Here is a 26278-nt window from a genome sequence, read left to right as displayed (position 1 = left end):
ACACAATCAAGCCCATTAGAGTCACATCCAGAATCAGTCTATCTGAAACGTCTAATGTCTAGTGAACAAGTGAATATCTAAATGGCTACCATTTAAATTTTCCTTGTTTTTACATTGAGGATCAGATAAACGTTTTGTGTTTTCATAGTTTACAATGCACTTAGATATGTTGAGACATGAATCGGTTGGAAATACCAAGCACAGTGAATGGAATTTAAGTCAATGGAAAGCTGATGTCATTGAAGCCAACTGCTGAATGACAGGCCACTAGTAAAACACCTGTTTGACTATCTGAGGAAAATGTCGAGACTTGAGATCAGCTGATGAACAAAAAAGGGTAGACGCAATTCAAATTGAGGCTCACTGTCAGTTACAGAGCACCATAAGCCAAGGTCTATGTGATGGTGAAGGCAAATAATTTTATAATGATAGCTGTAAAGTCTGTGGAGGAATCTTTATTCTTACAGAAGTTGAATGGTGTTCTTTTCTCATCCTCTCTCACTTTTGGCATAAAGGAGAAAAAGGCCACAATTAGTCAGCATTAGTCATAAATGAATAATTGATTCAGATTTGAGATTCAGATGAGGATGCCAGCATATTCCCACATGGAGGCCTTGGCACAACAAAAAACCTGTCAGGGCAAAGATGTATGTTTAAATAAGACTACAGGAAACCTCAACGTGACCCCAGTGGAAAGCGATAGTACCACTCCATGTCAGCACAGCAGCCAAGCACACTGTACCTCTTGGCAGGCTGCTGCCATGTTTTCAATAATCAATGAGAAATGCTTTTTAAAGAACTAAGGTCTTGTGTTTTGCCCAGGCGTATCATTGAACTTGCTCATTCACTCAGGATAAGCCTTTGTAAACCAATGGGAGCAGCCACTATCAAGGCGCAGCATGAACTTTGCTCCTCATACATTTTATTCACAAGAAGACAAACACAAGGGCCGAACTATCAGATGAATGAAAACCTCTCGATTAAATCCGGAATTTGAGTCTAGGCGATGTGTGTATTATACACAACATACAGGTACACACAATCCAACAATGAAATGCCCATATGTTGGTGTTCAGATGAAAAGGAGCCAGGACAATTCACATAGCCCCATTTAAGGTTCACATTCTTTGGCATTATCATTCCCTAGATACTAATCCCATTTCTGTTCTGACTGTTTTTGACTAGATGAAGTTGTTCATGTGAATTAAAAACTTTTCTTTAAAGGTTTGCACATTCAATTTAAAACTGGCCTGTGGTTACTTATTACGTTGAAAGAAGGCTGCTCACTCACCTGTTCATAACTATGTTGCCAGTTTTTTTTTGTTTTTGTTTTTTTTTTTTTAAAAAAAAAAGCTTCTATAAGGGCACTTTTAACAGCAGCGGTATAAGAGTAATATTTCTGCTGGCGACAATTTTGCCTGCACATGATGTCTTCTATTCAAGGACCAAATGTTCCCTGTGTTGCAAGATGACCTCTCGACAGACGAGCAATCACAGTAGTCAGCATTCATAAGCCCAGCGCTTGGCTCAGCTTGCAGACAGACCCAACAAGTTTTCACTCAGTTTGATAACACGTAACACGGAGGAAATAACCTTGCCAGGTTACGCCTGTACACAATCATTGATCCTCCACAGCGGCAAATAAGGAAAATGGAGACAATGGGATAGAAACAGCACATTCGGCATCTCTTGTGTCCTTTTAATAGAGAAATGGTATTTTTCCCCCTTTGCTGTCCTCAGCGTAATGTTTTTACAATTTAATAACTGCCTCTATTCCTTATCGAAAAGGATTTTTCGGGGGGTTGCTTGTCAGATAAAGGCCAGGGTTGTCACCAAACTTCTCTTGCTGCTGTGAGACAAAGTCTGTTTACTTTTTTCTGTCATCTCTTTTCTCTGTCAGGGAAAGGAAATGCAAACGTTCTCTATAGAAAACTCCAGGGTATTTTCTTTGCTCTTCTCTGTACCTCCATTTACTCTCTTTTTCTCTTTCATCCACTTTGGGTTGTTAAGTGCTCATTGATATTCCGTTGGTCAACATGGGGACCAATAGACTTTTTTCCCCATCAGGACTCAGGAGTGGCCACTTGCAGATTGCTCCTGACACTTGCTGATGATAATTTAACAAAGCATGGCACTGATGAAAAGGCTTATGAGTTGGGATGAGTTTTTTCTCTCCTCTCACATCATGTCCAACACTGATTGCTTTTGACATCTTGGTTTATTGTGCAAGTGTCATGGCAGCTTGGTATCATTTCAGACCCCTTTTATCTCCCCCTTTGCTTTCAGCCTGACCTTTATCAATATGTAGTGTTAGCATAAACATGTATACATTCATGTTAACAGAAAACGAAAAGACCATCTAGCATGAACAAATTAAAGGAACACTCCCCAGATGTTACGCATCAAGTTCTACTTATCAGTCAAAAACTAATCCTGTGAAAATAGTTTGGCAACAAATTAGAAGAAAGCTTGAGTTACAAACAGAAGCCATGAAGGAAGCACTGTAGAGTTGCATTTTGGGAAATGTAGGATCCAGTGTTCTCTGCACTTGGGCCGATGTTGAGACTAAAATATGGGAGGTCTCTATTGTTGGTTTAACTTTAAATATTAATCATCTGAAGCGGTCCCTCCGGCCAGCACCAGGAACGATGTGTCCGTCTCCATATTAAGACAAACATTTTGCACATTTGCGCATGAGGCACAGCAGCTTAAGTGATTATTTAACAGGCTGATCAGAGCTGTATTTACACAAAAACAAATATTAAGCTAAAGCTTAAGTTGTTTCCTTAAGTTTGCTTTGTCCTGGCAGGTGTATAGTTTTCATTTTTCCTGCTTTTCCTGTCTCAGGATATTTGCTGCAGTGGTATTACTACAATAAAAATAAAATTACTGAAAGCTACTTCTCTAATCATTGTTGTAAATTGTTAAAAAAAAAAAAACAGCACTCACACAACACACAAAGAAAACATTTGATGATGATTTATGTGTACATGTAGATTCTGATAAGTTCAGGGCCAATTTGCACATCATTAGTACTCTTATAAAATTCACAACTTTTATGGTTCCTCTAGATCTGGTTTTACAATCTGCTTCCACATCTGTACAGTCTTATTTTTCCACAGATGCAGGGAGCAGTGCGTTAGATATTGCTGACCCGAATCTCAGCTGCAAATCTACTTTTTAAATAGCAGCAACTGTGTAAGTTATAGAGCACACTTTGTCCCAGTTTGCAAAATATTGCTAAAGAGCTGCACTATCACAAAATCAAGAAAAAAATACAGGTAATGTCTGGGCAATCCTCAACCTCCTCACCTCCTCTGTCAATCAATAGTCTCTTTCATCGGCAGAGGTTGAGCTATCATTAATAATAGCTGACACGCTCCTATAGTGGTAATAAACTGTGGGAATCTGGTATGTAATGGTACAGTAATGGCACCTGGGCAGGGTGTTACGCGCTCGACAGCTGCTGATGGATAAACCCTAGGTAAATGGATTTGGGCTCATCCAGGGGAAAGGAGCTGCTGCTTTTGAATTGACTCTGTTTTTGTGAGCTGTAGTGGGTGAAAAGGGGCTTTACAATCATTGAAGAATGGAAGAGGGCACGTGGAAGAGAGCTTTTCAAATTGGACAATAGGGCGTCAGTGGGTGCTGCGGATGGACATGTAGATTTCACTTCAGCTGCATAGCAAAGAGACACGAGTATGTGCGTGAGTGGGGATGAATGAGAATGTACTGGGTGAGTACTAACTGGGGCATGTTAAGGCAATTGTCATTCCCCCTCCCTGTCGCCACAGTGAAGAATGATTTGCCGGTTGGTGCAGCATTTTATCTCCTCAAAACGTAGACAAATGTGGACCCGAGGTGTTAAAAAGACCCAAACTTCTTCCATCATCTCAGAAGCCTGAAGAATATAGAATTTTATGATTGATTTTTAGAGATGATGAGTTGTCACTTTAGACAGTGGGAATAGGAGGAGAGAAAAAGTTGAGCAAAATATGAGAGGTATTTTTACTCCTCTAACTGACAAGCTTGAAATATGGTCTATTCTGGTTAACCAAAAGGAACACATACATTTCTACATTAGAAAGAATTCCCATTATTTCTCTCTGAGCCATGAAAATCAATTCTAAAATGATTGCTTTCAGTGACGATGGGGAGAGGAGAGAGAAAATAGTTGATGTGCCTTTGGCTGGTCCAATAGATAGAAATAGAGGCTGTTTTTTCCTATTTTATTTTCTCACGAGAAATGGTTGAAATTGGGAGTGTCTAACTATTTCAGTTGTTCTTTCTTCATTTTCTTGTCATCTTTCAGTGCAGGTCTTTGTTTATTTCTCAACACAAGGACCCAAATCTGAGAGCATTACATGATTTCTTTACGGTTCCAAATCCAGGGGGTTGTTCTGTTGGCTTAAACCTTTTATCACATTATGTTGTTTTTGTGGCAAACAACAAAAACAGATTCTCTCGCTTCATTGGCAATGCTCATCAGCTTGTTTTGCATTCCCCATTTAATGAAGCATTTAGCAGCAGAATAGAAAAGAGCTCATCAAGTGTCAATTTAACAGATTAAGTAACTTCTTAACCATAAATACAAAATGAGGCATTGTAGTTGTTGTACTGGCATAAATTTGCTTTCTACCATCAGGTTTCTATACATTTTGCCTTCTGTACCTAATATAACGCTATAAGTGTACTGAAAGAAACACCAAAAGCACCTTCATTATGTTCTTCAAGTCAATAACACAAAAGAGACATTTGTTAGACATATATTGCATTTCATATGCATCTTAGTCAGAATAAAACGCATTTTGAAGAAAACAAAAGTGTATTGAGGCATGCATGATCCAAAAGATATTCTTACTGCACTTGATGACGCACTATGACCTATGTCTAAGAATTCTAAATGTTTTGGATTTAACCCCTGGGCTCTATAGTACACCATGTCATGCACTTTCTCAGAGGGCAACAAAAACAACAACAACAACAACTAACCCTTTCAAAGGCCACTTTCAGGCAAAGAGGCAAAAGACTGAATTCACTTAACTGCATTCTTATTTCATGAGTGCTGGATAGATAGAGTTTCATGGCTTGGTCCTGCATGTAAAGTGACCCCGTGTTGTGCTTTAGAGGCAAGCTGCGTCTAAAATAAGCAATTGTGGTATTGCCTTCAGAAAGCCACAGGAGACCTGAGTCCCTTCAGTGATCTCTTCACATTGATACTCTGTCTAGTGCTGAGAGGCTTTCAAAAGGTAAGACTGAGTTCACGACTTGAGTTCAAGACTCAGAATTGAGAACTGACTTTTTAGTTAAGTGTGTGACATTTTGTGTCCAACAGTTAAACCTTTGAAATGGACAATATTTACATATTCATAGATTCTGGATTTTTCAGTTATGGGGATGTAGTATATGTAAATTTAAGAATTTAATAAAATAATTGAACATTCTTGTGGAGAGACCAAATGAGACACAAACCATCACTGAAACTGAAAGATCTCTTGCCCCCTCATTTCCTGCCACCTCTCCACTATCACTATCAAACAAAAAAGGTTTAAAATGTCTTAAAAAATCCAATTTTGTTGAATATCTTTTCTCAATCCAAACAAAGTCCAACACTAAATGCAGTTCAGGGTTGTGCAGCATCGCCCAACATAAACGTCTTGTCTGTAAACTGAGTGTTGCTTCTTTGAGATGGTATGATTGTATGCTTGAACGTGTGTTTCTACATATGTGCAAGGAAGACACGGTGGAGAGTATAAACTCTTAAGCCACATCTGTCAGAGTGGCCCTGGCCCCATAGCTCATTCCCGATACGCTCATTTGTAAAAGCTGTGGCGAGTAATACCCTCAAGGAGTCATAGCTTCTTCACCAAGGGTGTAGCAAAAATAAACGAGGCCATGAGAGAGGATAAAGAGAGAAAAGCAGCCAAAGAAACAGACAGATTTTACACACCTTTATTGGTGCACTCTGAGAAGATCTACTGTCATGTCGTGCTGTAGACAAAGTGAAGAATTTGAGGTTGTATGGGCAATAGAAAGACACCAGGAAAGACTAAGGAGAGGGCAGATGAACCCATGAACCTGTTAACTCATACATGCATGCAAACATACAGTGAACATGTCTCTCTTTTCATGGTTTTTCTTGTGCTCTCCAATGCTCAGTGACCCGCCTAAACTGACCCTGAATCTCCAGTTTGACTCCTCATCCATGTGTGTATGAAACATAAATGAGTTTCGCTCATGGCTTCTTTGACACTTAGCCACTTCACCACCATAACCTGCCTTTCTGAGTCTCCTTAGCCTATTTCTCCCCTTCTCCAGTTTTTTTTTTTTTTATTCTTTTCAAAGATTATTCAAGGTTATTACTCCAAAAGGCCACTTAGGAAGAGCAGTGGAAATGTGTTGACTCTCTTCGATTTTTGAAGGGTTTTTGAGTGTATTTCTAATTCACTGGTGGCATGGTTCACTACATATGAAACCACGGTGTGGCTTTCAATGGACCTGAGGGGAACATATTTATAAACTGAATCCTGAACCAAAGGGACCGGTAGAGATGTATTTGCCTTCGAAAGCATTAAAGTGGAGGGAACACCATTTACAGTACTATATTATACATTAAAAATTGAGATGGGGTGACTTTGCTACGCTCCTGACCTCTATCAATATTTGATTGTGGAGAACAGCAACTAGTAAACAATGGAGAGAGAAGGTGATTCCGGAGAAAGGTGAAGGGCAGGGCACATGCATGAAGTCCAGAGAACTGCCCACTTGGAAAATGTTTGCACTGGATCCTCCACTGCATGCCAGTCAAGCATGATCCACCTTTTGACAGTTTAGATCTCAGAATTGGTTGCCATGAAATAAAGATGAGGGATCACTTAATAGAAAACCTTCCCTGCAAACTCATCAGTTTTCTAAGCCAGTCGATCAGATGCTTGTCATCGTCTTCGTTTTGGTCCTCAAAAGAAGAAGAGACACAAAAAGCTATTGAACATGTCATGTGGTTTGGTTGTTGACTGAAAGCTTTAAAACACCCATTGAAGGCATCTCCCCTGACAAAAGTACAGTGCCTCAGGGCTCCTCTGACCCCTCGACCCAAGTATAATTGATGATGTCACATTCTTTTATGAGCAAACGCAAAAGTCATTTGCTTCAGTGCATACAACTGTGCCCAGGCTTGCAGTATTATTTGCAGTTAAACTCATCCACATGTCAAAAACATGCATCAAAGGCATGACTGTCTGTTAAGGGCAACGCACACCAACGGCTTATTATGCGTGTCAAAGCAACTTATTATTTTCAGTGTAAACCCTTCACAGCATCAAAAACCACATCACTGTGGACAGCTATTTATCTTGATGCAGGCAGCCATGTTTATTGTCTTTTTTCCTCAACACAGAACCCTCAGCAGCAGTTTCATCACATTTGGCCTTCACATTAGCAGATCCTTCTGTATCTACTTTGGAATGATACACAACAACTGCCAGCCAAATGTGAACTGTGGATGCTGACATAAAAACAACTGCAAAACGCGCTAAGTTATGCCATGTATGTTATGTAACATACTTTTAATCCAAACCAAAATCTTTTGCTAAACCAAACCAAACTTCTGAGAGCTTTTGAGTCTGTCATTTACGAGCTGGGAATGAGACTGGTTTGGTTTTGGTAAAACAATCCAACATGGACACACTATCAGCCCATGTTCATGGCGTACACTGCCTAGTTCATCAAGTCAAATGAAAAAGAACCTTAAGACCGTTTAACCAGCTAAATATACTGTGCCCAGTCTGTGGTACATTAGTCCATCACACATGAACTGACAAACATGCACTCGCATTCTATATGTATAATAAAATTAGAGATCATCCTGTGGCATGTGGAGATGAAGAGACAGAGGAATGGGGGGACAAGTTAATCATCTCAGAGTAGCTTCTCCCATCAACAGGCAGCGACTTTAATCAAATTATGACCTTGTAAAGCATGCACTTGTCATTTGGGACCCTAATCTCTTCGCTAATGACTAATTAGCCCCATCACCTGTTCCTCTAAGCTTCCATTACACCCCCAACAAAGCTTTAAGGTAATGAAATAAACAAAAGGGGGAAAAAAACAATACTTCCCTTGCCATACACACAAAAAAGAGGAAAAGTAGACCAGACAGACATCAATCAAAGTGTGGGAGATTGATTAGAGACTGACAAAATAGCTTTTAGATTTTTTTTTTCCACTCTCTGACAAGAGACCAGTCTTCAGTACTCTAGAGGACAATAAGGATACACAAATTCATTAGGAGTAATTAACTGAAAATAGCTCCTGAACACAGGTGGGAAATAGTGAGAGAATTCAGCACAGAGATGCTAGCCCAGCGTGAGGTTACAGCAGTAAGATAAAATAATCTCATGGCCGTGTCCCATCAATAACTTCACTTGTGTTGGGATAAAGCCTTTTGGGCTGGAGTTACAAACGAGTAAAGCCCACTTGTTTGTTTTTATGTTAGGTCTTGTTATGGATTAACTCATTTGCCTCAATTTGAGGCTGCACACGTGCAACATCCTGGCTTTTGCAGTGGATTTGCAGAAGGGGACAGGGAGGGCTTTTGTTTGTGCCATCCAGCGCCTGTGCAGCTGCACTACTTGGCGGCAGGCACACAAACAGGCGGCTCCCATTCATTAGGCCTTTTTATATCAGAGACTCTCTCCTTCTGGGGGCCCGAAGCATCTGCCTCCACATCAGTAAGAGTGAGAGGGGGGGTGGGGGTGTGGGGGACTGAAGAGACAGAGACACACTGAGTGGAAGAAGATGGAGACAGAGAGAGTACGCAGGAAAACAGAAATGAGAGAAAACTGACAAATCTGGGAGGGAGATAAGAGGCACAGAAGCAGGCAAAAACCCTCACAGTAGAGTGGCAAACTGCATTGTAGAGTGAGTGAAACAGCAGCAGAAAGGGCCGAATGATACAGCAAACCTCATTATTTGGTTGTCTCTCCTCTTCATCGCTCCTTCCTTATCCTCCAATCAGAGGAACATCTGGCTCTAAACAATAATAATCTGGCGGGGCATTCGTAGGTCTGACACACATATGAGCGTACGCACCTCCAAGAGTTATCTAAAGGGACCCATGGGAGTCAGCACACAAAGCGGTGCACAGCTGCAACGGCACAATATTGTTTTAAAACACAACTGTAACTGTTTTTACTGATTCTGTATCAGTGTTTTAAATGAGCTCCTGACATCTTAACAACATTTTATTTTTTCAGCGGCGTTCAGTCAAGAGTATGTGTAGAGTTTAGTTGCCAACTTCAGGAGGAATGCAACTGGTGCGACTAAACAAAACAAAAAGTTGTGACAGACACTGTGGCATTTGGTTGATATGGCCAAACACAATACAAATTGTTAAAAATTTAATTTCATTGAATTTTATTTAAGTATGAGCCAGCAGGTGCAAGGACAGTGTTTTTTTTTTTTTTTGTTTTTTTTCTTTTGTTCAATACGTATAAATCATGATGCCTAGAGGGTATGTGCAGGTTGTCTCGGAGGGAAGAGATAAATAAAACATCAGCTATACCTTCATACAAATCAAATTTGATGAGAGGTAACAGGGGAAATGTGTGGTAGGAACAGTTGAACCTGTCAGCAAAGATTGTGTTGGATCCCTTCAGCATTTTAAATTATGATATCAAAGGGGCACTGTAGCAGACTGATCTATGATTTCTGCAGGAGATGAAAAAGAAATAAAGAAGATATTCAAAATGCACGATTACAAATCTGAGCTCATGGGCTATTTTTTTCTTTTATCCCAGCAGTGTCAATTATAACAATAAACTTTTTGTTTTTTTTGTTCAGCAGTATGGATTTGAGTATTCTTCAGGCTGCCAAAATGCCTGCCAAATGCTGTCAACATTGTTTTGAAAGATAGTGGGACATTATGGAACTTGGATGACGAATCAGCTTCATTATATCCACAATCTGTGGGAATTGACATCCACAATTAACCTTTATTTATTGCGGACAATGCACCTCTGGCCAGGTCAGGCAACCCATTTGCATGACATTTAATATAAAGCATCCTTGAATGCAGAGCAGGGACCTGTTATACATTAAAAACACTGCCTCAAATCTAAATGGAAATCGTGCAGGCCATAGACCTAAGAGGAGGAAAATAACCTTGCTTTGTTGAAACAGGCCCAAAGAATACAGATACATGAAAGAGAAGGGAGGCTGTGGACACAGCAAACAAAATGATTACACATTTTAGAGCAATTTCTGGGTGCTGCGGTCATAATCATTTTGTCGATAGCCTTCCAGTGTGCAGGTGCGCTCATACAGATGGTTTTATGAAGATCCATTAAAAATAATTTCGCTCATCGCCAGGCCCAGGAGGGGCCCAACCCAACAAATGGGAGACAAGCCCAGATGTCTGCTTAGGCTACAGCTCTAACCCACCCTGCACTCCTGATGTGGACCACCCTGTCACCATGGGAACGCAGCGAAATAATAAAACCTGTGGAAGCAGGAAGCATGGATGTGTTTGTGCACACATGCACAAATGTGCGCACACGAGGTCACGTACACACAAAGTGTGAGCACATGCAAGTTTTCAACTTGTGCAGGAATGACGGCAGTTATTAGAAAGTTTTTGTGATGATGCAACTAAAAAAACAAAAAACACAAGATTGCTTATTTGTCACTTTAGGCTATTTGAAAAACAAAAATACTTCTATTACTAATACTATTCCTCATACCGCATCAACACACACTGCAGTAAAGCAACGCTGCAAAACAAGGCAGTCAGTGAGCGAGGAATTTTTTTGACGTGGTTGTCCTTGGTGGCAAACATTTGATGTGTTTTGATTAGACTCCGGTGGGGGGGATTATCAAAGGCTAAGAGAAATCAATGTTCTTTTAATAAAGACGACTTGGGTGGGAGGGAGACAGACAGTTCTGTTCATGACAGGGCCTGTCTCTGCCTTATCTCCCGCTTCTCAGATCCTCTAGACAGGCAAATATTTTAACTGTAAACACCCGTGGCTCGACAGCCTGCGTGGGCCTCCTGTCAGGCTTTTCCACTTGCTACTTACTCACCTACTCGCTCATGTGACCAAAAGCATGTTTGCATGGTTACAAAATCACACATGCAAAACTACACCTGCACACATTGCTAATATACGATACTTGCTACAGTTATCCCACAAAGCTTCATGCGCACACATTCTTGAGTTCAAAATGGTGCAGCATTTACTAAGTGTTACCTGCATCCTCCGGCTCCCATCCAAATCCACTGTCATCCAGATTATCCAGGACACCACCAGATGCCTCAGAGCCACCAGAAGAAGAGAATCGCAGTGCGGTGCAGTGAATTCCAGTAATTAATCCCAGATTACATCCTATGCCTCTCCATCAAGCGAGTTAGTTACAGTGTGCAGAAAGGCTCGCTAGGTTGCGAGAAATACAGAAATACAAGGGCAAGAGGAGCACGCTTGAGTGGTGTTGGCTTGCAAGGAAGTTTGCAAGGAGTGATTTGTTAGGGATCTTGCAAATAACAAGAAATTCCTGAGTTCCATGTAACTGTTCAACACTGAACTGAAAAACCTTTACAAATGAATTACAAAGAGGTAGGAGTTCCCTAAACAAATCATTGTTGATGTAATTACAGCTGTTTGCTTTCTTTCCAATAGTTTAATTGATATCTGTTGCGGGAGGCTATTGGCCCAGCTCAGGTTTAAGGTTGCAACAATGGGCTGACAGCTAAAACTCCCATTACGGCACCTTTAAAGCTCACTAATTAAAACCAATGTGCTTGATTTATTTCAGCAGTTCACAAACAGTAATGTAAGGAAGGCGATTACAGTATGTGCTATAACTGTAACCATTACTTTCGTGGGTAAATGGTTGTTGGCAAAACAACAGTTACATCACCGAACTTGTCTTTTTTACATTACCATTTACTTTGGATGAAACAAACAGGACAGAATCAATGAATGTGTGAACTTTGCAGGTACTGACGGGGGTATTTTTTGACCTTTAGGGAGAGCTGGGCTATGAGCCCCTCCATTCCTGTCTTTGTGCTAAGCTAGGATAATCACATCCCAGCTACAGCTGCATATTTACTGTGTAGATATAAGATTGCTACTGATCTCCATGTCACCCTTGGGGAAAAAACTAAGCATATTTCTAAAAATGTGAACTATTTCTTTAAGGAGGCAATGATTATGAGCAGAAAATCAGGCAGCGCTGCGCTGCTGATGCCTGACCACTTCACTTTGAGCCCCTTTCAGGGACACCTTGATGACGTTGAGATAAGTGAAGTGACTTCTTATTCATGCTGCTTGTGATGAGCTAACGCTCTGCTACATTTATGACCTCACCTTTAAAACCTTCACACTGTCAGAAAGAAAATGCACCGGTGATCATTGTAATCAACGTGCATCAAATATCATGCAAATGACATGCACTGTTGTTCTAAAGAATGGGACAGTAAAACAATGATTTACAACTGCTGACAAGCTGCACATGGCACATATAAAGAAAATGTAGGGTCTCAGCTGCATGGAGGGAGATAAAAGCTTCCCTTCAACAGTACACTGTATCTCCCGCATACTGAATAGCAGCCTCTTTATCCATCAACTGAGGTTTTTTACTCCATCATCAATAAAACTTTGAAGCAATTTGCAGCTGCCTCAAAAAGTTCACGCCACATTTTCATAGTCTGCGAAGGTAGATTTGTTTGAAAACTAATCGAGCTGGCGTTCTCTGGAATGCTTATATTTTGTCTGACCTTTCCAGCTCAATTCCTTTTCCGTGGCTATCGAATCTAAATTAAATAAATGAACTACATTATACATTAAAAGGCATTTCAATTAAAAATGGTGATCCCTTTGATGCTGAGGCTTGGGTGGTTGATGTGCTCGAGAAGCCGCAACGCCCCCCCCAAAGAGGCCTTGAGAGCCTGTTTACTTCAGATTAGGCCGACAGTCATTTCTCACTGGGGAGGGAAAATAGAGTCGCTTTCTCTGTCAGTCTTGTAATAAACAGGACCGTTTTTCAAACTTACTTCGAAAGACTGCATCTTACCAAGAAAAATATGTGGCCTGTTAGTTGTGTTACTTGAGAGAATACGTGCTTGCGTGTCTTGCATCCTCCACTCGCCCTCCTGGTTTTTTTTCTGTGATATTTGATATGGAAAAGCATCAGTAAGTCATCTGCAGAGCCCTATGCCCCCACCCTCCCCAAAGACGAGCCAAGAGTCTTTGAATTGAGTCAATCATTTAGTCGTAACAAATTAATTAAAAGAATAATTAAATCATTAACACATTAAATATGGCAATTAGAAATCTTGTCCTACATGAGTGAAACTGAGTGATTTTAATGGGGGAAGCAAATGGAGCAATGGAGTGTGCCAAAACACAATTTTTATTTAATGCTTTTCTCACAATAACATGCTCTTTGGGATAACCCTCCACTTAAGAAATTGTGTTATCTTGTGTGATCTCCTCACAAAACTGTGAAAATATTAAAAGGGAATTTACACAAGTACATTATTCCTAGACTGAGACTCCTAAAGCTGTAGACAAGACTTTATGGGCTTAAGCATATTTACATCATGAATATAGCTTTCATAATAACTGGGCAAAATACAACTGCTCTCTGTAATGGCTCCCCCCCCCTCCCCCTTCTTGTTGCCTAGTAACCACATGCATTTCCTTCAGGAGGCAGAATCGGGGAAGAAGCGGGTCAAGAGGGCATCAAACTGCCTGTTGGCTTACAGAGCTCCGCAGGAAGGATGGGCAATGCACCCTGATAGCAAGCTAAATCACAAGCAGTGTTAGGGAGACGGTTAATTCCATGCTGTAATGCCCTCCATATATCCCCTGTCAACAGACATGATCTTTAAGTTCCCAACCTGCTGATGAGAGCATATTCGAGTAACTCTGGAATGTCCTGCTGGACAAATCCAAGCAATAGGATGAAGCTGAAATGATGAAGAAGATCTGTGGAGTCCTATCTTAGTACAGACAGGCATGGAAGTTTTAAAGTCACATGTTAAACTGTAAAAACTGTTAAATCATATATGACCATGACATATCTCAAACAGCCAGGAGGTCCATAGAGTATAAACACTTTGCTTCTCATTTTATGTGCAAAACAAAAATGGCCAGCACTGCTGCTACACCACAGGAAAACCTGTACCGTCTCCTCAGCCTCTTCCCACATCAGTATTTAGATTTATGTGAATTTAGAATGTTTATTTCCAGTATCTGTTCATGCTCATTCAAATGTTGTGCATCTCTGCCGGGGGGGGGGGGGGGGGGGGGGTGAGGGTGCGTGAGCACGAGAAAGGCCTGCGTCAAGCTTGCTCAGATTTGATCCAGAGCTTCACATGAGTAGAGCATCACTGCCAAACCAACCCCAGCATCTGAGTGTAGTTGCAGGGCAGAGTAAGGCTGCTCCACCTGTGTTCATAAAAACAGAAACATAACAGTGCAACGGTACCTGAGATGAGCGGACCTCGACATTCGTTATTGTGTCCAGCACACTGCAGACTTGAAAAAGACTGTGGCCATAATGATTCCCTCTCTTCTTAAAGTGAGCAACATACGCCCGCATAACACGCACAAACACGTCAAACAGACAGAAAAATGAATCAAGATATGATAGGAATTACATTTGTTTGCATGACTGCCTCCAACAGTTAATATGCATTAGAGCCCTGTGCAGCCAGCCAAAATAAATGTCGTGTTTCCAGTGTCAATGGTTTGCATATGTGTCTTCATGATATACGAACAACACGGGGACCAAAACATTGGTCTACAGCTCTGATTAGACTGGTGCTGGTGCCCATGCAATTTAGCTGGCCATTGCAGCGATAAGCCGACAACGAGAGCTTCACCACTGAATGTTTGGGGTAATGTAAAGCAGGTCATTGGTTATCATGCTTTCCAGGCTACACTGAGCTGGAGTAGAGTTTACCAATTATATTTGCCTGTTTATCTTTGCTTCAAAACGCATGGTAGCCAGTTCAACCCATACATTCCCAAAGACACTGTTCTTTTCACAGTCATTTATTATACCACTGATGGAATAATGAGTCCTGGGGGGGACGCTGGTGTGATAGGGGGGAAATGTTACACAGGTAGTGATAATGCACTAATGTGGGTACGCATGACAGAGGGAGAGTGGAAAGTCAAACACAAAAATAGTGGTAGGACTTGCCATTACACTATTAAATCTGCTGAGCACGATTTAACTTTTCACAAGGATTTGAAGAAACGGAAGCATAACCAACAGATTTTTCTTTGAAAGTATGTCATCACCCCATAAAAAGCCAAACTGATGTCATTTGGCAGTTGAAAAAGAGGGTACTGGAAAAAGCAGGTTGATGGGGAGAAGTCAGTGCCAAAAACAAAACAAAACAACAAAAACATGGCACTAACCAAAATGTCAATGAAACAGAGGCAAAAAAGATAGACGGGAAATGAGACGGGAAGCAAAAACAAAGAAAGACCGCAATGAAAGCTGCAGCCGCACAGCGAGTTCCTCTTCTGTCCCCTCACTCAAATGAATTGCATTTTCCCTAATCAGCCTCACCTAATTGGAATCTACTGCCCTCCCAGGTAAGTATAGGATGAGCTCAACAGAGATCAGGTATCAAATTAATTAAAATGTGGATGTAAGATTTCTTGGTTACTGCTGGCATCTTATTTATGGGCACACACACACACACACACATGCACGTATGTGTATTCATTTGCTGTGCTACCAACACGCTACAGTTGACACTTCCAGACTGCTATAACATCCTCATGTGCAGCAGTAGTCAGATAGCGATCAAATGGCTTCACAAGAAAGCCTAATGCAAATGACTTGACAACAGCTGGGATACAAAATTAAGCACAAGAGCGTAGATAGCGAAATACATCTTCTGTTGAAAGTTGCAGCAGAGAGAAGAATCTCCCAACGTAATCACACCACAGAGCAAAGTGTCTCTGACGGGGCACGTGCCGTCTTTCACAGGCACTATTATAAGCCCGAGGTTTTATGTTCTGTGAGACAAGCTCAACCTTGCATTATGAAATGCAAAAAGCTCTGTGTGCACGAGGAAAGACGAGCCAGATATAGCAGTACTGGCTACACGTTCCGATTCTGGCAGCAGCATCACCTCGACAGCAAGGCAACATAACTCTAGAGCCATAAGGGCACTCAATACCATCAATGGTCTATTTGTGTGTACATATCGGAGTAGAAAGGGAATGATCTCTCGCATTGATCCTTTCTAGTCTAAATATTTTTAGAAAGCCATCGATTATATTGGGCGGTATGTTCTGGGAAGCATTAACAGTGAAATGTAAAGTGTTTATACATTAGTGAGAATATATAATAAATGTCTGTGTCAGACTACAGCATGAGGATAAACGGTGACAGCTGTATATATGAGTTCATGCCACATCAAATGTTCTTAACAAATCTAAATGCATAGAGCAGCATAGTGAGCCTGTATTGATCTGCCTCTTGCGCATGCATTCTTATTCAGTCTTTCGAAATATACCAGTACCTGTGTAATTTGCAAGGTTAAATCATTCCAAGTTTCTCAGGTTGGCTGTTTGTTTCAATGGTGGAGCCCCACTGGTCCTATAGGTGGAATCACAGCAGCGAGCCAAATCAAAAAGCTAGCACACACACCGAGTATATTTATGTACACTGCGAGAGCTGCCCAACATGGAGAGGATACACACAGGCAGTAGCTTTAAACAATCCTGTTCACACCGTACACATGAAACCATGCGGGCAAAAAGTGAACACACACACACACACAGCATTAACAACAGAAACACCTCCAGTTTTTCCAAATACTGTAAACAGATGCTGTAAGAAATTGATCTCTCTGTGCGGTTAATCTATTGTTGCCTTTTTAATGAAACTATTGCAAATTAGCACAACCCAACATTAAAATGCATAAATAATGGATTCACTTCTAGAATCCACCAAAGAGGCAATGCCCATGTTCTAATTGCACAGATTTAACTGATAGCATAGCATGTGTTGCGTGTAATCTTTCTGGAAAATTGCTGGGTGCCGATTTAGCAGATATCCTCGGAGATATGTGCTGCCGTGGCTAATCGTACTGCAGGCAAGTTTTGTACCTAAAATCAAAGTAGTTTATATTCAATGAGTTTTAAAACATCAAAGTATTTACTTGGAAGGAAAAAAAACATGAGGAATTAAAATATAAGATAGCTCTTCTCATCACAGAGCAACTAAAACTGTTATACAAAGCTACCAGCCCAAGTGTTAATACAAAAAAATAAATAATTTTGTGACACAAAATGCATATATATGTCAAAAATAAGGCTTTAGAACCGTCATTTACAGCCACAGTTGTTCACAGTAAAAACCGGCACACAGTATAATGCAGTACAGAACAATGGCACTAACACATAAATATTACATTGTTTTGTCCTGGCTTTAAACAGTTTATGATAGCACACTGCAATTCATTGTTTGATTATGCCTCAACGACCAGAAGCCATTTGTGTGACAAAATACTATTAATATGCTTATGAAGGGCCAAAAGGGATCAACAAATTTGAATAACACCCCCTAAAACTAATGTATTCAGCATCTTTGAAGTGAGCTAGCTATACAAAGCTGTTTAGATAAGGATTTCTCTCAGTCCAGGATGGAGTATTTCTAACGCCTACTTTGTTGCTTCTTCTGCTAAGTACTTACTTCATCAATATAGCACAGATAATGCTATCCTTACACTTCTGGCCTAATAAAAATGTAAAAATGTAGCTGTTAGCCCATGAAATGGATTAACAGTGAGACGATTTCACCTTGTCTCAAAGAAACATGGCTTCAGTATTTCTAAAACAAGACCACTGAGACCGATGAAGATATACTTCTTTCCATTGCCTGTTTACATGATAGATGTGATGAGAGCGAGATGACTCATGCAAATGTCTGGGAGGTTTCTGTTTAAATTATGAACTTACCAGAAAGCCTAGCTGGTTAAGTCAAATGTAGATGATAAGTCTGTTTGGGCCACGTCATTATTTATAATGACCAAGCTAGTTCAATCAAGTGGAATTGCTTATAGAGGCAAAGCAAATTTGTGCAATGTTTTCACAGAGTTGAACAGCGATGATATGTGAATTTGCAACATTGACCAACAGTCTTTATAGCGCTGGCCCTTTCAGGATTGGAGAGATCTGATCAAAATCGAAGCTCTGTAGAAATAAATCTTGACTACAGACCTTTAAACTGCTAAGTGGTGTCCTACTGCACGTCTCTCTGCACAAGCTGTTCTACCTAAGGAAAAGGGGAAAAATGTGTGGAGTGGAGTGTGGTTAATTTAAATTCAGTCCAACACAGACATCTAAAGTGAGTCCAAGATGTCATAAAAACTTTCATTTTGAACCACATAACCAATAATGAACACTAAAAGGGCATTTAAAAAAAAAAAGACGTCACAAAATCTGGTTGTGGCTCCTGAGTGGACTCTTTTTGAGCGTTCGACAGGGATGTTTAATTGAATTTTGGACGTGTCTTTGATCAGTGGGGAGCTACATGCTGAACTTAGTACTGACTCGAAGACAGCCAAGGAGTCAGCCCTGAGTGTGGTGGCAGTATAAACGGCGATGTGTTCACTCAGTGTTAAACAAACTAAAGTGCCTTTGAACAGTGACGAGACCACTTAGCTGAGGGGGGAAAAAAAGTGAAGGAACTACACAGTCAATGTCACTGGCTAAATACGAATCTTGGAAGTGAACAAATCAGCAAAGTGATCGGTGATTTTCTCTTCTAATTAAAATGGGAGTAAGATATATGGGCTTTGTCACTCCATTAAGTATTATATAACATTGCTTTGTTGGATGAGAGCCAATGCCAACACTGCCTTCTTCCTCATATCCATTTTCCTCAAACAAATATAACCACAACCAACAGTAGCCACTGCAGACCCTTTAAGAAGTCACAATGTCGCTGAGGTTCCGACGACGCTCGTTTCACAAGACTGCATGATGAGAATTTGCTGTGCCATTTTTTGGTATGACCTGGCAAAAACACAGATTCATCATACAGAGCACTCCAACAGTCAGAGATGCTTTCATACAAACACATAAATGTAAAATGGTCCGAATTACACAATTTAATTTCATGTGTGTTCAATATACTCATAAACCCAACATGTTGAGCTGCAGTCCAAGAAAGGGATATGAAAAATAAATGGCTATAAAACCTGGAAGCTGAGCACTACATACAAAGATGCAGCACAAGGTACAGGCCAAGCATACATCCATAATTTTGAATTAGCTCCTACAGTGCCGCCTGGTTATGGCTGCAAACCTCATCTCAGATCTGTGTCGGAAAAATCACTTCTCCACCTTTTCTCATGCACTTGCATCAGTTCTCCCTCGTTGGTTTGCTGATGGAATGCGCCCTCACCATGCCGGGCACGCAGGCTTGTGCAGACACACCTACACTCACAACAAAAACGTTGCGCGATGCTTGAACGTGACACGATTAAGGCGCACATCCTCACGGAACCTGACGCGCACGCACACTCACACCAACCGCAAGCCATCTTCTTAATGTGAACACCATTTTAGTAAGGGGGTAATGATTTCATCATGCCATCGGAGTAGCTCATTGGAATGCCTGTCAGATCTCAATCCATTTGCAATGATGAACCCCGAAAGCGTGCGTAAACACGTACGTATGCACGAGCACCCACACTTTTCTGTATTTATCAAGCTTATCATTTGTAAAGAGTATCATGTGAGAGGAAGTCTGGCAGTCTGATTCATGGCCAGATATTCATGCGGATCATTTCAGCAGACAGCTATGGGTCTGATCCTCCATCCAAACCACACACACACACACACACACACACACACACACTCACTCACGTACTCGCACCCAAGAGGGGCACAATGTACATCTCTGAGCAGACCATCAGTGGTTGTAAAACTGTAGAGTCGTAATGTTCCCTAGCCTTGGGGGCTTATTAGGAGGCATAAAAGCTGCATGCTACCTTCATTCATATTCTCCATAAACATCCTGCCACATCTCAGCTTTTTGTTGCTGCTTTCCGACTCTGGGCAGTTGGAAAATATAAGTCTCTGTGCCACTATTTTGTGCCGCATGATTGATTTGCAAAATAGGCCTGTACTGGAAATGTATCTGAATAAGGCCAGGATTTGCCTCTGTGTGTAAGTGCAAATTGCAGTGTCAGATCTCCGCGTGGATGTTGTTTGTCAGGCGTAAACTCAGCATGGCGGCAATTTTTATTCCTCTCCTTACGCCGATGTCTGTATAATCTGCAAAAATAGGAGCTGTCGTTGATTATAGTCAAGGAGAGAGAAAAGACTGGGCAAATTGACATTTCCAACTTAGAAATTCTGGTGAAAAAAAAAAAAAAAAAAAAGAAGAGAAGCACATTGTGTCTGAGACAGTTTTCAGTTATAAGAATAGAATTATTCATTCCCCTATACTGTGCAAAAGTTCAGTACGGGAGAAATCCACTGCAGCTCAAGTGCAGACAATTACAGGGGCTAGTGTGCCGTTGTGGGAATCTGATTTTGAGAGTGTATTATCTGGGTTTGAAAACAGGGCCAGGCCACTGAGATCACACCTCTTATCTTCCGCTTGCGGTGCGGCGCTATTGAAGGCAGCCTGAAACACAGCTACAGCCTCTTTTCCCAATTCAAATCAAATGGTTGGTTCAACTTAGAACTAGGTCGCTTGCAGTACATGACAGGCAGAGGGGAGGTAGAGGAAGTGAGTTTGTGTATGTGGGTGTGTTTTGGGTGCATAATGAGAGCAAGATCATGGGAAAGAAATAGAAAAATAAAAGCAGGATGTGAAAAATTGGAGATACAGTGTAAAGGAAAAATCGTGAGGAAGGCTGGAAAGAAAGTCTGCCGTGTAGGGAATGAGGTACTCTGAAGGCAAGTCATTTAAGTGCCCCTCCCCCTCGCCGCTGTCCCGCGTCTCCCTGCTTGTCCTCGGACATCGCAGCAACATCTGGCTTTAAAGTAGCCCAATAAAAAGAGCCACCAGGAGGGAAGGATGGAGCGAGAGGAAAAAGGTGTGAGAGAATGAGTGAAGAATAGATAAGATAGCGGAGAGATTCGGAGGGGGCGGAAAAGACAGCGAGACTGTAAGAGAGTGCTCGGGGGCTGTCATAACTGCAGAACTGGGCCCCTTCAAATGACATCCTTCACCAAATCATATTTCACACGTGGCTACAAAGGCCACACCACATTTAGAGCACTTCATCCCCTGCAGGGATGGAAACGGCACTCTGGGTTCTGATTCTCCTTCTTACCGAAAAATGGCCACTTGCTAACCGTGCGTCTGCATTTACAGTGTGTAATAAAAGACATTGTTAAGCTACAACTACTTTTGCATGTGGCTGCTCTCACCAATTCAAAAGGAACTGTATTTGCATGTATATAAAAAGGTGATAGAAAAGGTGTTAAAATCTGAACAGCCTGTGTTATGCACACTGTGGGGACAAACCCATTTGAACTTTAAGTTTTGCCTACTTTTCCCTTTGCAGAACCACAGTGAACTTTAGTGTAAAAATTATGAAATGCACCTTAGTTAGTTGTACAAGTACAGGGTTTTTCACGTATTTTTTTGTGATTCATATTGATTTTGATCGCACTACATGGCGGCACTTTCTCTTAAAATTCTGTCATTTTGATGAGCAACACTATCCTCATCTTCCTTAGCTGCAAGACCAAGGTGTCTTGTAAAAAACATGGAACTGACGGTAGTGGCTGGGCTGTGCGGCTGACAGAATGACAGGTATTTTTGACAGCTACCTGTCAAGCAGGTAGAGTGTTGCACTCAAGTCACAGTGTGATCACTGTCATTTGCAATGCTGAACAGGTTTATACAAGGTTTTGTAGGTAAACCAAGCAAGCTGCCGTCAAGAAATCAAACTGACATAAGGCCACCAATTCAATAATCTTTCCAAGAAAACAACCGCTGCAGAAAACGCAGATTAATTGTGAGTCCAGATAGACTTCAGAATAGCAGATAAAAAGATGGCATTATCCACAAAACTGCAGCAAGTATATGACAGCTAGTCATTTTTTCCCAAATTGCATCATGTGCTTGGAAATCCTTGAAATCCAACAAGCAGGAAGCAACAGATTTCATTTGCATTGGTACTCTGCGCCTCAACAATCCCTGCTCCCAAAGTAGGTCAGCACGAATCAACGCCTCCGAAAATAATAACAAAAGGTGAGCCCCCTCGCTCTCTCAGGGGTGAAGGCTCCGCTTTCGTGCAACTCAGATGCTTCCACTGCAAAATGTGCCGCCTCAGCACTCTGCAAATCTGTAGGCATTATACGAGGGCATATTAAGGCACAATATTGCATTCAGAATGTGAAGGCGCTCAGCAGCCATTGTAAAATTTTAACAAGACAATAGTGGATACACACACACACATTGTAAATATGCAGAGTTTTGTTATAAGGCACTGGAGTTGAAATTGTAATGATGTTAGTGTGTGACGGGGGCTGCAGCGAAGACTGAGTGTGCCACCGCAGCCTCATCTTTTTTCATCAGTGTGTTTTCCCAACCTGAAAAGTGAGTTGGAAAACACACTCTATTCCTTTTGGGGTGGGTGTGTAGCTTTGAGCAACGTGCATTTCATCTACAACAGTAAGTCAGGGCGCTGTACATCACCTCAGCACAGGCATGCTGTCCTTACACACTACAGCGTGTCCTCTCTTACTCCCAGATTCGCACAAAAATACTGCATGTCCTTCCTCTCTTTCCTATTCTCTCTCTCTCTCTCTCTCACTCACACACACACACGCGCCCTCTGTCAGTATCTGAACAGCACATGCAATGTCCAGAGACCAAGCTTCATGCACAGTTAATGTCTCTGCTGTCCAGATGATTAACGTTACCTGATTCACATTCCCAAACGTTGCCCAAATTCCACTCTCCTCCCGCTTCACCTTCTGTGTTGAAGCTCACTCCTGGGCTTCAGGTAAAAATAGCCAACTCCACCCTGTTCCTCTCTGCCGTCACACAACCTGCTGTGCCTCCACCGGGATGTCAGACCTGGGCAGAATTGATTTTATTGAGACTCTGTGTGTCATAAAATGCAATGCACAAGAGAATTTGGGATTTTAAGTCTGTGCATACATTAAAAATGTCACCTCTTTATTATAAATATGAACTACAGTTCAAACGTGGGGGAAAATATTACATTTCTAACAACCTGCTCCACTTCAAAACCAAGGGTACCGTGTTACAGTTACAGCTATTGTTGTCTTTGCAAATGCAGAATGGAGAAAGCAAGCAAGCACAACACCAAGTAATGTGAGGTAGCAATTTGGATTCAACACCAAGGAAAAAAGTGTCCGTCTCTGTCCACTGTGCAACATGCAACTGCCTGTTATGTTAGCTTGTTGCTAACATTAATTTGTTTCCGGCTTCCCAGAAATGACCAGAACGTCAATCTTACAATGTAGTTTATAAAAAGACTGAATGTGTTAAGTTCAAATTAATTCTGAAAAATAACATGTTAGTTGTTTTCTTATAAAGATGGACAACCCTAACATATGCATACTTTCATGTGAAAAAAAGGAGAGTCAAGTGAAACTAAAAATTATAATACAGACACCACCTCTAGAGCTGTGTTTCCACCAATCACCCCATCTGCCTGTTCGGTACATTTATCCTCTTTGTTTTGCCTCCATCACACATACAACATTTCACAGAACTGAATTCTGTTTAAATTACTTTCAAACTTGCATGGTGTCCCTCTTTGTCAAGCTCACTGAACCTGGACTGTGACATGAAGCAGACTGCGGTATTCTTAAATGTAAGCAGGGTTGTTTTGGGGCTTTGAGGTGAACTCACTTGTCATTTTTCCAAAAACAACATACAAGACTTTTTTTTAGGCCTTGAGAAGATCCAGCATTTATTACATGACACATTGTAACCTACAGTAGCCTCTATTGTATTCTGACATCCAGAATGAAAACTTCCTGCTCAAAACTAACAGGATGGAGTGAAGTAGTTTCATTAGCACCTTCCACAACTTCGGTCAATGGAAATGCAAAAACTGAACTGAACTTAACCCAGACTGCTTGGTTGAAATGGTTTAGCTAGTAGAAAAGTATTTCTTTCTTCAAGTATATCGTGAGTTCATATTTTCCATGTCTGTTTTAAAACAATACACATATGCCTATTATGTACATTAGAGGAGTTACTGGACACTGCAAATGTCCCTCCTGTCCATACCGGCCTTGGAGAACCCTTCCTAACATGATCCCAATGTACTTACTGTACATGATGGGATGGGATGGATGGATGGGGGGGGCAAACCGTGCAAGAATGCTGTCATCCAAAGTTCATCCAAAGCTAATGTGAGTCTGTCAGTCTGAGCTAGATGAATTAAGTGGGATATCTTTCAAAGTAACGGTCTTTGTAGAAAGAAATTCCCTCTTGGCACCTGCTATTCCTACACTGCAGCTCAGCGCAACACAAAAAGGGAAAACACTGCAACTTAATTTTCTTTAATTCAGACTGTTGAGACCTCATTTTTGTTCTTTTGCACAGAGTGAGGACTGTACATTTAATCATATTAGGAAAAGGTAACAGTAACCAGTACCACTTTTAATGTGCATTCTGGCAGTGAGTTTTGTGTAACAACAGACTTGAAAACATGTCAGCCTAGCATTTAACACAGAGCTGATGTAAGGTAAAGGTACAGATGTCACTCACTGTAAAACAGGACCTGGCCTTTCTTTGGCCTGCCAACTTCTTTAGGAGTTGCTGGAACACAAACAAGCAAGAGTTGGAAGGTTACAAAGCTGCCTGAGCTGCAGACTGGTGGGTTGATTGTCAAAAACTTCTGCACCACAAGCACGCATGGTAGATAGCGATGCTTTAATTCCCCAAAATTTGACATGTATTAAGTACATTCAAGTCTTTTTGTTCACGTTACCCCAAAGCGTCTGATAAAGTGATGTATATGAAAGCTTGTTTCTGAGTTTGTTTAGGAGTCTGCCTGCCCCCAGTCATCACAGATTGGTGAATACAACTTCAAGTAACTCAGTCACAACTTACCTTTGACAAGTAATGCAATGCAGTTTTGGGAACACTGCCAGAATCCTTAGTTGCCATGTCAGTGATAGGACTGGATGTGAAGTTGTTGCCTGTGGCCAGAATGCTCGCATTAGGAGTGAGTGGAAGCTGTCCAGCATGGCATATCTCTTTATTTAATGCAATAGCATCTGCTGAAGGCGTTGAAATAATCCCAAAACTGAGCCATTCGAATCGGCATGCAAAGAGTGAGCAGACGAGGGATCTGCAACAGCCAGGCAAAAGAGCAAAGAGAGGAGGATGATTATTATTGGTTTAAAGTTATAATTTCAGAAACCCAGGATTGTTGAAGATGGTGAGTTCACCAAGTGGGAAAATCAGGGAAAAAAACAAAAACATGTGTGCTACAAAAATCATGACTCTTGTTTACCCAACAGGGCTAAAACTAACCTCGTGAAACTTAAAACAGATTGAAGCTTTTGAAAAATAAAAAAAGAAAAGAAAAACTTTTAATTGAACCTACTTTACAAAATCAGGGAAAAGCAATAATTGAAGACCAAACAAACAACAGTGGGACTTGAATAACTGACTCAAGATTTCCAATTAAGCCACACAAATCTGCAAAACAGTGCCTAACCCTGTGTGAAGCTGCCTTCTCATGATAAGAATTTTGCTCTTCGCTCAACACAAGCCAGGGTGCAGAGCGTAGTGCAGATAGTTGCAGAGGCGCATAATGCAGAACTTACTTTTGATCATGAAGGGGCTTCCAGCATAAGATACAATGTGCTGCTGGAAACTTAAAAAAACTTGAAAAATTGAATAGGAAATTAGGAAGGGAAAGAATCAGTTACAAATCTGAAGGAAAAGCTAAGTTTGAATCTTATGTTCTCCTGTGCAGAACTAGTGTGTCCAATCAGCTGTGTTGTGTGCATGTGGGCATGTTGCCACTCTCCAATCAACGCTGATTGAGTCCAGGTGCAAGTTTGTCCTTCCAAGTACTACAGAGCTGAATCGATACCAATTCACCCACAGAATTTGTTTCACGCTCGCGACAAAACTGTTAAATTACAGTATGTTGAGTTTTATATCCATATGGTGTCAAATTTACAATGCAGACAAAGTGTGCTGTGCTCACGTATCTGTACTGCGCACTGTGTGTCCTGTGATGTCCTTTAGCAGTGAATGTTTGAGCTCGTTGTCCTTGTAT

General features: G+C 41.2%; 1 long non-coding RNA gene across 2 annotated transcripts; it reads right to left on the bottom strand.

Moving 5' to 3' along the window:
• Window positions 1–5956: 5956 nt before the first annotated feature.
• LOC124055018 lies at window positions 5957–25998 on the bottom strand. 2 transcript variants are annotated; one of them, XR_006842526.1, is made up of 5 exons: window positions 25818–25997; window positions 25096–25336; window positions 24751–24801; window positions 22923–23079; window positions 5957–6955 (listed from the first exon to the last, which is right to left on the bottom strand). It is a non-coding gene; the product is annotated as an uncharacterized LOC124055018 (long non-coding RNA). The 2 variants fall into 2 exon arrangements; XR_006842527.1 differs by lacking the exon at window positions 5957–6955 and adding an exon at window positions 14307–14447 and having other exon boundaries at window positions 25818–25998.
• Window positions 25999–26278: the final 280 nt, after the last annotated feature.

This window comes from Scatophagus argus, chromosome 23 (assembly GCF_020382885.2).
Source record: "Scatophagus argus isolate fScaArg1 chromosome 23, fScaArg1.pri, whole genome shotgun sequence".
NCBI classification, from domain to species: Eukaryota; Metazoa; Chordata; class Actinopteri; family Scatophagidae; genus Scatophagus; species Scatophagus argus.
Note: the sequence above shows the minus strand (reverse complement) of the source record. Positions and strands in the feature narration are given on the sequence as shown.